The sequence below is a fragment of the Balaenoptera musculus genome, chromosome X, assembly GCF_009873245.2.
Source record: "Balaenoptera musculus isolate JJ_BM4_2016_0621 chromosome X, mBalMus1.pri.v3, whole genome shotgun sequence".
Classification (NCBI taxonomy): Eukaryota; Metazoa; Chordata; class Mammalia; order Artiodactyla; family Balaenopteridae; genus Balaenoptera; species Balaenoptera musculus.
In genome coordinates this window covers 124,243,208-124,256,129 of record NC_045806.1, presented here as the reverse complement: position 1 = coordinate 124,256,129, position 12,922 = coordinate 124,243,208, and positions in this window count along the sequence as shown.

Sequence of the window (12,922 nt, the reverse complement as noted above, 5' to 3'; positions counted from 1 at the left end):
CACAACTACTGAAGCCCACGTGCCTAGAGCCCGTGCTCCGCAACAAGAGAAGCCACCGCAATGAAAAGCCCACGCACCTCAATGAAGAGTGGCCCCCGCTCGCCGCAACTAGAGAAAGCCCGTGCACAGCAACAAAGACCCAATGTGACCAAAAATAAATAATAAATAAATTTTAAAAAAATGGTGGGGAGTGTGCTGAGAGATGAGCAAGGTGACTCGCCCCGGCTACAGAGGGCAGAATTTCTCTGAACTCTAGCAAGGGGCTGGCCCTTCCCCCTCAGGCCAACCTCAGTGATGCCTGCCAGGCGCCCCAGCTGTCATAGCTCACTGTGTGAGAATCTGGGGGTACACATTCCTAAATGAGGCTCAGCGCCTTCTCCTTGCCCAAGTCCAGCCTGCAGGTTATAGCTCCTCTGAGGAGTCTCAAGTTCTGGCCTGGGCTCGGGTGTTGGGCTAGAACCCAGCTGCCCACTTCGGCCTCCACCCAGGGTCTCTTTGGGCCTTAGGTACAGCCCGTTGTGGTTGAACCTGCTCTCAGCCTAGCCCCTTCCCACCCCGATGCCCTCGGTGTCCCCTTGGCTCTTCTGGGCAGTCTCTCTCTTCTGTGAACGAGACCTTGAAGCCGAGAGGGCTGTCGCTGATTGGGGCCCTCGGGTCAGCCGCACTGTTGCTGTGACGCTCAGAGCCCTCACTGCTGTCGGGACTTGCCCTCCACGTGCTACTGAAGCTTGTGCTGGTGTCTCTCTCATTTACCTACCTGCTGGGGCAGAGGCTGCCTTCCTGTCGAGCGTCTGATGTGGTGGGGAGCCCACCTTCAAGGGGTTTTCTTTGGGACAGAGTTTCCTGCCCAAGAGCCCTGGCAGCCAATGGCACCAGTCACCGGAGGATATCCTTGTTTGGCTCTGGATTCCGGACGATGGTTTTAGGCCTCTGATGGGGACGAGTCCAGGCTGGAGGAAACAAACGTGGCTTGGGTTGGCTCTGAATGAGGTGTCTGGGAGACCACCTGCGGGTGCCCGCACAGGATCACAGGAGGAGCAGAGACCCCCTGCCGGGGGGAACAAAGCCACGAGGTCTAGTGTACTTGGCACTTGCTAGGAAGCAAGAGTTAGGATGCGGACAAAGAGAGGGGCAAAAGCCAAGGGTTAATAACCACTTTTGCTTCTTCCTGCCTGTGACAGGGACTGTGTGATTTATGCTGGAAAGACGGTTTGCAGCAGGACCGAGGCTGGCATTTACAAAACCCTTGTCCTAATTTATCGTCGTTCCGAGTGTGTTTTGGAAAGAACCTTTTGCAGGTGATTTATATTCAAAACTCATTATTTACCTAACAGGTTTTATCAATTAATCTCTTCCACACTATTGAAAAGGTGGCCTTGTATGTGTGTTAAGTGCAGCATGAGTTATTGTATGAATAAATCATATACATTTGCCATTATCAGTGTGTGAAATTCTTGCTGCTACTTCAGGACTGCTCGCTGCTGCCTTAAAATATCAATAAATGGAGGCCTTTAGCAGATCTTAGTGCCGCAGTCCAGGTGCGCAGCCGGGTGAGGGCAGCGCAGGTGCGCCGTGGGATGGGTGCAGGAGCCGGGTTCATGGTGGTAAGGGTGAGTTACACCGGAGCGTAGAAGCGCCTTTCCGCGTGGTGATACTTCTCCCGGCTTGCCCTGCAGTTAGAGACTCCCCAGAAAGGAGGAAGTAGGGTGGCCAGTCAGGTGAGCCTCTGTTTAGGGAGACCAGATACGCAAGAGCGATCGCTTAGAGGAGGGCTGACTTGTCTTCTCGAAGAAAATGGGTGAGTTCCTGGGGTCCCAACTGGAAAAGTCATCACTCAGTACCTTGACTTAAAAGTGCCTTGGTGAGGCTTGCCTCGCGGATGGCCTTCAGTGAAGATTTGGAAGGTCTTTGGGGGTGAAATTTTGTTTACTGTGACCAGGTAATACATATGTGCGGTACAAAGTTTAGAAGGCACAGACGTGTGTGCAATGAAGAGTCATTTTCTCTTCCATCCCGTCCTCAGCCCCCCCGCCGTCCCCTGAGGCAAGCATGGTTACAGATTTCTTGTGAAATGGTGAAATTTGAGAAGGATAAACGTAGTCAGTCCTAACAGAGTGGGTGGGGGCCCAGATCCAAGGTGCTGGGTTGGGGGGTGACCCAAGAAAGCAGTCACACAGGCAAACCTTCAGCATTTTGGCCAGCAGCTTGGTACGGAGACCTGGTGTGACATAGCTGCGGGCTACATAAATGGGCGTCCAGGAGGAGGGAGGTGGTCACCCCACGGCCAGCCAGCACCTGGAGAATCATGTTTAGCCGGGGACCTGGAGCGGTCATGGAAATGTGGACCAACAAAAGACCCAGCATGTCCTGTGAGGCAAACAGCTGAAGGAGGAATGTTCAACTTGGGAGACAAATGACTTGGGAGCAGGCCGAGGGGGGCGATGGGGAGCAGTGCAGGGCACTGTCTTGAAATCTCTGCAGAAGCATCATGCGAAAGTGAGACTGGACACGCTTGCTGATGGGCCCAAAGGAAGAAGCAGCACTGACGCTGCAGGGAGACAGATGGCGGCTCAGTGGAAGGCTGAACTCTCCAACAGCGACTCCGGGTTGCAAGAGCTTGCTTCTAGGTGTGGTGAGCTCTCTGTCACCTGAGGTATGTAAGCAACACCTAGGCCGGTGGTTCTCAACGGGGGCGATTCTGCCTTCGGGGATATTTGGCAATGTCTGGAGTCACCTTTGGTTGTCACAACTGGGGCCGGGGTGCTGGCATTGAGTGGGGAGAGGCCAGGGCTGATAGGACGCATGCACAGGACAAAACCCAGCAGGCCCCCCCGGGCAGGAGTGCTGAGGTCCAGAGACCCTGGCAGGCAATCATTTGCCGGAGCAGGACTAACTCCCAAAACCCCTTCTGTCTCTGACCCTTTTATGATTTGGGGAATACACACTCAATTATTAAAATAATGTGCTGACTATATAAGGGGAGTGGCCCTTTGCAAATAACGCTGAAAAAAATCTTTCAGGAGGGCAAGGAGCTTTCAAATACAGATGAAGATTTTCAAACAAAAAAAGTTTCTCTAGTAGTAATTGATTGAATTTCTTCTTTCTTCCTGTCCAGAGAGATTTTTCCCATCTCAGTTTTCTCTCTGATCGCAGAGGAGTTATATATACTAGGTAATTTCTTTTAAAAAATAAGATCGGATTCCTCCCTTATTGTGAAAGTATTTACATATTCATCACAGAAAAATTAGAAAAATGTACAAAGCAAAGACAATCTGACTCCACCGTTAACTCGGCATAGCCCTCCCTTCCTGTGCACAGTCTATGCAACAATTGGACCCTGTTCTGCATCCTGTTTTTCTCCATACTGTTTTACAACCCGCTTTTCACGCTGCATGATTTCTAAGGTCTTCCCCAACCCCAGCTTTCTATGACACGATGTGAGCACGTGATGCTGTTTCCCGGAGGACAAAGCCGGAAACCTCGGTGTGTCCTTCGTCTCCCGTGGCACCTAATCCATGTGAATATTTCTACAAAGGTTAACATCAAGACTGCTGCTCTTCCCAGCCTTGACCTTCATACCGTCCATGCCACCATCTCCAGTCACTTGGACGTGCAGCCACTTCCTAAGGGATCTCCCACTCCTGCTGCACTGCAATCCAATTCACACAGTTCTGATCTTTGCAAATGCAAATCTGATCGTGTCACTGTTTGCACCTCCCTCACCTCCAAATGTTTCAGTGGCTTCCCAGTGAAACAAGGACACGCAGAAAACACTTCAACCTGGACTTCGTGTAGACCCTGCGTGGTTTGGCCCCTACAGACCTGCCACGTCTCCCCCATCCGGACTCCTCTGTCCTCAAGGCCAGCTGGACCCTCCCGTCCCAAGAGCATCCTTCCCTGCTGCATCATACCCACCCCACTCCCTCGTAGCCCTCAGCTCACTTGTACTTTCACACTCATTTCGGGAATGACTTCATTTGTATCTGTTTTCACGGGAAGCTCCATGGGGGCACAGAGTGTCCATTTTTGCGCCCTTATCTCCTAGTGCCTAGCACATGGTAGCACACACAACAAATGTTTGTGGGATAACTGAGCACCTGTGTAAGTATTAATGTAACACTAAAGGATTAAATTGTAGAAATGGAATTTCCAGGTCAAAGGCACGTGTGGAAGACATTTGTCATAAGTTTGGCCACCAGCATCGTAAACGTCTTCCTCTGCTGCGGCAATTCCCCACGCTCTTTTTTTGGGTGGGAGGCACAGCCCACTTGCCATCGGAGAAGCGGAAAATATCGGGTGCCCACCCTCCCTGTGGCTTCCTTGTGGCTAGAGAGCGGGTATACGACGTCTACCCAGCTAAGCAGACGCGCTTCTCCCCACTTTGCCATAGGAGGCGAGGGTGGCATGACACAGCACACAGGGTCTGCGCTCACAGCCGGCAAGTAGCGGCCTCTCGCGTCCCGCAGGGACAACGGCAGTGTCATTGCCAGACCGCTCTGTGGTGCGATTTTGGTTATGGTCATGGCAGCTGCCTGGTCACCTACGTCCCTACCTGATCCTGAGACAGCAGCCTTCCCTGGGACTCAGTGAGTTACTCAATAACCTGGAAAAAAGAAAAAAAGCCAGAATCTTTTCTGCTTCAGTTAACCAGAGCCAGTCAAGCAGCTGGGGCTCCTGACTCATGCAGTCTGTGCACGTGACAATCTGGAAGCTGGTGCCCAACTGGCCTCCGAAGAGGTGGCCCAAATTTACACCCCCAGCAGCAGAGCAGGGTACCCGGGTTGATACCTCTCCTCTGGTACACCTTCTGTCACTTTGCAGTGACCTTGTTCTCAGGAAGGGGGCATTTCCTATTCACTTCTCTATGCTAAGCTTCTAACCCAGTGCCTGGCACATTTTAGGCACATACGTGTTTGCGAGATGAATGAACGAAAGGAATTTCTAAAAAAGAATTTGAGGAAGACCGAAGGCGTCTTGAGGGCATTGAGAGAGACTCAGAGTTGGGAGGACGCCCAGGCAGCTCCTTATTCCACGAGGGGGCGCTGAAGCGCAGAGCCCGGAAGCCGCTGGGCCAAGGACTCGCAGGTGCCCGGGCGGGCAGGCCTCAGACCCAGGTCCACGCGTCTCTCCTCCCGCCACCTCCGAGCCGGTTCTCCGTGGCCCCGCTGCAGGGGCTGCTGCGTGGGCATCGTTGCTCTCCTTGGGTCTCCCCACCCAGGAGGTAGATTTCAGCTGAAATAACGTGCAAACGAGCCAACTCAAAGCTGTGGAGCTGCCAGAATGTCAACTTGTGAAAGGGGAAAGGCTGGTGACCCACCCGTTCGGAAAATTGCCTTTGTATGTACCTGGAAGGCGCACACGTGTGTGTGTGTGTGTGTGTGTGTGTGTGTGTGTGTAAGGATCAAGCGCCGGCCCCTCTATGGCCATATTTTTCATTTCCCTTTATTCTTTGTATTGCTTTCAAATCAAAGGGAAGCTGTGGCAGAGAACCTCTTGCCCCGAGCTGCATATATGAAAATGAACAAGGTTCTGGGAGCCGTGTGTTTTCAATAATCGATCAGCCGTGCCGCCCTTGCTCGGAAATGAAGCGAGACTGTTGCTAGGTTGGAGGTAAGAGGCAAGGGGTGGGGGTGGGAGTACTAATTCCAGCGGTTTTACCACATCTCCCCAACTATCCATTTAAGCATCACCACCTGGTAGAATAAGAATCAATTCCAAGCCCAACCTTCTCTCTATTTAAAGGATTTTTTTTTGACGTTTCCATCATCATGGCTTGATAAAGAAAAATATTCACAAAGCCGAGTCCGTTTTGAAGAGAACGTCTGTAAAATTGGGTCAGCAGACACGTTGCACGTTGGCACACAAGATGAAATATAACCCTGGTCTGCTCGGAGCTTCACAGCCACAGGGAAGAGCTTTGTTTCCACGTGGCGCGCTTGGATTTGTGCCTTTCGGCTGCGATCCTCCCACCCAGCCCGGGCCGCGGGGCCGCCGGCGCCGCTCCTCCCTGCAGCCGCCGGGGCCTGGCTCGGGCTCTGGCCGGCGGTGGAGACGGCGTGCGGTTCCTCGGGCGACCACTGGAGGCCGCTGTGGCACCAAGAACACGCGGAGGGCGCCCAGCTGGCGGAGCGGGCGTCTTCTAGAAGTAATGACTGTCACACTCGCACACCGACTGTTCTCGAATTCTAGTCCAGGATTTAAAAGACACTGTTATGAATTAACGAGAAGAAAAGACTCGGCAGATGAAGCGCGGGTCTCGGATTCCCTGGGGTTGTTTTCTAACTACTCTCTAACTCATTTTCCCCCCTCTGGGACTGGGTCTCATTTGCATGCCATGAGATGCAGGCTTTATATGTGGTGAAAACGCCCTCCAAAAATGACACAAGAGGAAGAAAAGCCGCGGCTGCAGCCTGTAGTATGTATCCCCCAATACTTGTGCAAAGCAGGATATTTTACTGTTTTCTCCCTCAACCAGTTTTGGCGGCAGGTGCCAGCCACCAAGTGGGCTGCGGGAATAGGGTTGCCTGATAAAATCCAGGACGCCTGGTTAACTACGAATTTCAGATGAACAATGAATACATTGCTTACTATCAGTACGTCCCAAATATCGCATGGGTCATACTTAACTAAACAATGATTTGTTGTTTATCGGAAATTCCAATTTAACTGGGCATCCGGGATTATGATTTGCCAATTCTGGCCACCCTCCACGGGCAGGGTGACTCGGGTGGGGTAGCAGTGAGCTGCCCTGAGGGGACTCAGAGCCTGGGAGCGGTTAGGGCTGAAGCCAGGCTCCAGGAGTTCTGGTCCAAGGTGGGCGGTGATAAGTCCACGTGTTCAGGCAGAGAACAAATAGGTCCTTAGACCCGCCTAGCGGTTAGGAGTCAGTTAGAAGCAGCAACTGGAGGTAATGCTCTACTTTTCTCTCTTTGTTTACTGCCCTCGCTCTAACACCTACGCGGGCACACCAGTTTCGGGGGACTTTATTCCGAGCTCCACGGAGTTCAACCATTGGTCACCGGGTTTGGGCTCTGGGAGGCCCTGTGCACACAGGATGCACTGATACAGGCCGTGCCCCTGGCGTGGGCACCCAGACCACACAGTGGAAGGACCAGCAGTGATTTAACTCTGGGAAGCCCAAGAAGGAGGTGAAGCCTGCCAAGGGGCATTTGCCTGGTATTATAGGTGGCAACATTGGGCATTTTGAACGGGGGGCTCCTGAAATCACTGGGGTCCCAACACATTCATGTCCACATCTCCAGACTCTTCACAAGGCTCTCCCATCTGGTTGGAGGGCTCCAGGACTCAGTGGGGATGTGCAGCCATGGAATTTCTATCTTCTGGTCTTGGCAACTAAACCAGATTTCCCAATGAGCCCCCCACCTCTGGTCCCCTTTTTCGGGTCAGCTTGGACCTTCAGGTGGCCAAGCAGAATTCCCACGAGGGTCCGGAAGAGCCCACACAGATCCAGGTTGATCCTGTTCTGCTGCCTGAAGGCTGGATGACCATGTGCAAGCCACGCCCCCTCTCGGGCCTGAGAACGTGTCACGCCCGGGCAGTGTCTGGCATCTGTTCCAGAAGTATGTCCCCTCTTTTTTTCCAAGCTCCATGAGATCAGGGACCCTCTGATGAATCTGCACACTCCAAGCTGCCACTGCTGGAGTAGAAACATTAAGAGGGAAGGGGGTCTCTGGTCAGGGGATACTTCTGCTAAAAAGAAGCTACTTAATGGAATAATGACTTTGTAAGTATTAAGGTCTCTGACAGTTATTTATAACATTTCTTCATTGTTTGCCTGGAGGTTAGGGATTGTGTTCCCATCTCTGCCCTCCCAGTCCTGAGATTGAAGCCTTGACCCTGATCCTGCCCGTGACCCATGGGGTGACCTGGGACAGATCTCCTTCCTGGGCCTGGGTCTCCCCATCTGGGGCCAATCCTTCCCAGCTGTCACACTCAGGAGTCCTGCAAAAGGCCTGCTCTTCTCCGCATGGGAGCTGTGTTCACTATGAGCAGCAACATAATCTCCTGGGTTTATTTTCCTTCTTTCTTTATAAACTAGACTTGGATGAGTTTAACCTCAAACCAAACTCACACACACACATTTCCTGACTTCCTGGGGCATATCTTCCTTGTCATATCTTCTTTACCACTGCCTTCTCACACTCAGCACTCAGATCAGGGCCTCACGAGTGCTTGAAAAAGTATTTGTTGCATCACTTTTTGATCACTCTCTGAGAGCTTGTAAGAGAAACCATGGCAGGTAAGAATGGGCCCTGATTTGAGAGTGTGAATTCTGACTCCACTGCTGACTAGCTGTGTGTCCTTAGGTAAGTGCATTAACCTCTCTGAGTCTTAGTCGCGTCATGTGTAAAATGGGATGATACACCTGCCTGTCTCACTGGGTTGTTTTCAGGATTTGCTCAGACCAGTGAACTGTACAGACTTTCCAAACACAAAGCCTCAGAGTGGTTATGCTACCGCAATATCACCCTGCATGTGGACGGCCTTTGACCTTGGGTGTGTCACCTTGGGGGTCGGTGGTCATGCTGACACTTGGACCCTGGTCTCCTAATCTCTGATCCAGATGGCTTTTGGTTCACTATTTGTGGTCTCATCAACGTGACCTTGACAAACTATGTACCCACGTAGGAGAAAAGGTGGACTGTTTTCCCACTAGGAATGGGAGCCTCGGCTTTGCTAGTTCCCAGCATCCTCGCTTTCGCAGCTGGCTTGTGCTGATCAAAGCAGGTCAAAGGTGGGGGTGAGGGCTCAGAGGCCAGGCCTTGTTTGCTAAAGCATTTCCTCTCGTGGAAGGTTCCTGCTGTCTTCGTCACCGTGTCCCACTCAACCTGCAGCCTAGAGCCCTTTCATTTTCTCCCTTTTGTCTTGATGCGCTGCAGCTGTGTGTGCTGCAGACCCGCAGCCTGGATGGGGGAGGGGCCCGCTGGTTCCACGCCTCCATCTTCCAGGAGCCGCCCGGACCAACATGGGCAGCTTTGTCTCCGGGGACAGTCGGAAGATTCCCAGCTGGGCCAGGGGTCCCTGCACCAGCTCCCTTTGCTGCTCTTAACCCACTAGGGTTTGCCACCTCTGCTGCGTTTATCTTGCGAATCCACTTTCCCAAATCCGTGGCCTTAGATTCCATAAGAAGAGAAGTTGCGGCACCTGCAAGCACTTTGGCAAATATGTGAATGAGCTCTAGGCTCATGTGTGAGGACTCGAGAAGAACAGGATCAGCTCTGTGACACTTTTTTGTTCTTTTCTTAGCCAGCTCCCCTTAGCCACTGGAAGGAGGGACCGCAATAACCGCCTGTGTCTAGAGGAGTTCATTCCCTCCTGAGTTGCTTTTCTCAGCCCATCAGCATAGAGTACCACCTCTTCCTGGCCAGGCCCATGCTAGCCTCAGCTCTGGCTGGGCCATCAGATCTGGGCTCTGGGAGTGACACAATTCCCAGCTCAGGGCCTGGGCGTGGGTGTTCAGGGGGAGGGGTGCTGTCAGGAAATGGAGCAGGCTTGAATGGGCATGTAAGTGTGCGGAGGGGCGGGCAGGGTGGGGTGGGTCTGCAATGCACGATTGACTCCAGCTTCAAGTTGCTGGTCGGGCGTCAGAGGTGGGGAGAACTAGTCAGATCCTGCCAGCCGCTACCAAAGTCAGAAAGTATGGCGATGTGTTTCAGAGAGGTTCTCAGTGCGGTCCAGAACAGGGGTGGCGAACGGGTCTCTTCTTGTACACCAGGCCCTACTGACTGCAAAAGGCTGCCCAGAGTGAGGCTTGAGAGAGATTCTGAGGATGCGACTGGGCCCAGAGGAAAAGATCAACTCACCATGTCTGCGTGGACATGGGAATAGGAGGGTGAAGCAAGTGTTTGCCAAATCACGTGCCAGTGAGGAGATGGGGCTTCTCGTCTGAACTCTATGTCGAAGACATTTTGTGACTTCAGTAAGTCACTTAGCTCTATCTATCTATCCAAACATATATATACATACACACGTATGTTCTACATATAATGCATATATGTATATATTTGTGTATGTATTTATGTATGCATTTCTATATGTATATTTGCATGTATATATTTGCATAGATATAGCTATAGACTTGGGGGGCTGGCGAGCCTGAAATCTGCAGGGCAGGCCAGCAGGCTGGAGATGCAGGGAAGTATTGACGTTGCAGCTCAAGTCTGAAGGCCATCCAGAGCAGAACTGCTTCCTCTTTGGGGGAACCTCAGCCTTTTTCTTTTAGCACCTTCAACTGATTGGATGAGGCCCACCCACACAATGGAGGGCAACCTGCTTTACTCAAAGTCTACTGATTTCAGTGTTAATCACATCTAAACAATACCTTCACAGAAAATGTGGAGCGGTGTTTGACCAAACAGCTGAGCACCATGGCCTAGCCAAGTTGACATATAAAATTAACCATTAGAGAGGTGATCTCAGGAAACACCTACAGAGGAATACAGAAATGCTACAAGGCAGGAAAGCAACCACCAAAGTGTGTGTTATGAGGTCAGTTACCACTGTGGACAATGGCAGCTTAATCCCTCTGGAGATCTCTAGGTACCAAAGTAGAATACCTGCCTCCAAGTTGTCCTGCCTAAGGGATGAAGGCCTAGGTCGTTCATATACTGACTCCCACCGGTCATTGGTTCACAGCTGCTTCCAGCACAGGGTTAATTCCTCATCCTTCAGGCCTGCCACGTGGGCAGGGGGAGCAGACACTAGTGGTCAGAGATAGCGCTCAGGCAAAGAGACACACATACTGGCAGCAGGAAGCAGGGCCGGTGTGCATGGAAATGCTAAGGGCTGAGGGACGTGGATGGGACACAGAAAATATCTACAAAACCAGAGAGAATGATACATTCTCAATCTCCCTCATTGAGGGTTTATAACAGTAAAATGAGAAAATAGAAATGAAAGGACTGGAATTTTAGTCTTTATAAATGAGGTATAATTAATTATTTAATTAAAAAGCTAGAACTTTCAATTAACCTAAATACCATATTTCTTGAATATTCTATTTAACCAATATCCTACTGACAGGTGCCATGTCAGGGTAATTCCTATTCATCTTTCTGGTCTCAGAGAGAATGTCATATTTTCTCTGTCCCCTCTGGCTAGGTCAGGTCCCATGTTATACACTCTCAAAGCACCCTGTTCTTTTCCTTCAGAACACTTCCCAGCTCCCTGAAGGAAGGAACCATATCTTTCTTTTTTACTATTGATACCCCATCACCTAGCAGAGTACCTGAAACATAGTAGGTGCTCAATAAATATTTGACCAAAAAAATGAAGGGGTTATAGCAGAAAACCTTTCTTGGAATCCATTACATTACATTGGCAAATGCTGTAAAATAAATTCATACAGTGACTCGAACCGGGATCAAAAGGTATCTTTGAGAACCTGCTTTAATGAAGAGACAATAATGGGACTTCCCTGGTGGCACAGTGGTTAAGAATCCGCCTACTAATGCAGGGGACACGGGTTCGAGCCCTGGTCCGGGAAGATCCCACATGCCACGGAGAACCTAAGCCCGTGTGCCACAACTACTGAGCCTGTGCTCTAGAGCCCACGAGCCACAACTACTGAGGCCATGACCACAACTACTGAAGCCCGCGTGCCTAGAGCCCGTGCTCCGCAACAAGAGAAGCCACCGCAGTGAGAAGCCGGTGCTCCACAACGAAGAGTAGCCCCCACTCGCCGCAACTAGAGAAGACCCAACACAGCCAAAGATAAAGAAATAAATTTTAAAAATAAATAAATTTATAAAATAAAAAGAAGAGAGACAATAATGACTTCTTCTCAACATGGCAATTCTTGGTTAGTAAATGGGTGTTCTTAAAGTACTTGAGTGAAGTCCAAAGCTTAGAATTCTTAATTCCAAAGAATTAAAGTCCAAAATTTCTTCTCTCTGATTTCTTAGTCCGCTCAGTCTCAGCCACAGGTATCCTCCGTGTCTGGGTAGAGTAGGGCTTTCTTCAGCAGCTGCCCCCTGGCTGCCTCCGCCTGGAATGGATATTGTTCCTCGGAAGTTGAACTAGCCTCTTATGTGCTCTGCTTTTAGGATTCCCGTCACTGCGGCCATGCTGGTCTTCTCAGCACACATTTAATCGGCCACACCGTGGTAAGGAGTTGGTCTTTATCCCAAGTGTGCAATGGATCCACCGAAATATTTTAAGAAGGAGGCCGTCACGATGATTGGATATGAATCTTAAATAGATTCTTTGGACTGCGGAGTGGAGTGTAATTGGAAGGGGAGTTGAGATAGGTGGAAGAAAGACCAGTTATGAGACTGGAAGAGGCCAGGCTAGAGTGCATGACAAGATGGTGGCAGCGGCGATGGAGGAAGTGGAGGAATGGCTTTAAAGATGTTGCGAAGTAAAATCAGCGGTACTGATTTGATGTGGCGGATGAGAGAAAGTTCTTTTTTTCATGCAGTGACTATGTAGTGCTTTTTCTTTCTTCTTCCTTCCTTCCTCCCTCCTTCCCTCCCTCCCCACCTCCCTCCCTTCCTCCCTTCCTCCCTTCCATTCTTCCTTCTTTCCTTCCCTCCTTCTTTCCTTCCCTCCTCCCTCCCTTCCTCCCTTCCTTCTTTCCTTCCTCCCTCCTTCCCTCCCTCCCTCCCTTCCTCCCTTCCTTCCTCCCTTCCTCCCTTCCATTCTTCCTTCTTTCCTTCCCTCCTTCCTCCCTTCCTCCCTTCCTTCCTCCCTTCCTCCCTTCCATTCTTCCTTCTTTCCTTCCCTCCTTCCTCCCTTCCTCCCTTCCTTCCTTCCTCCCTCCCTCCCTTCCTTCCTTCCTTTCTTCCATTCTTCCTTCTTTCCTTCCCTCCTTCCTCCCTTCCTCCCTTCCTTCCTTCCTTCCTCCCTCCCTCCCTTCCTTCCTTCCTTCCTTTCTTCCTTCCGTTCAGTCATTGAAAAACAC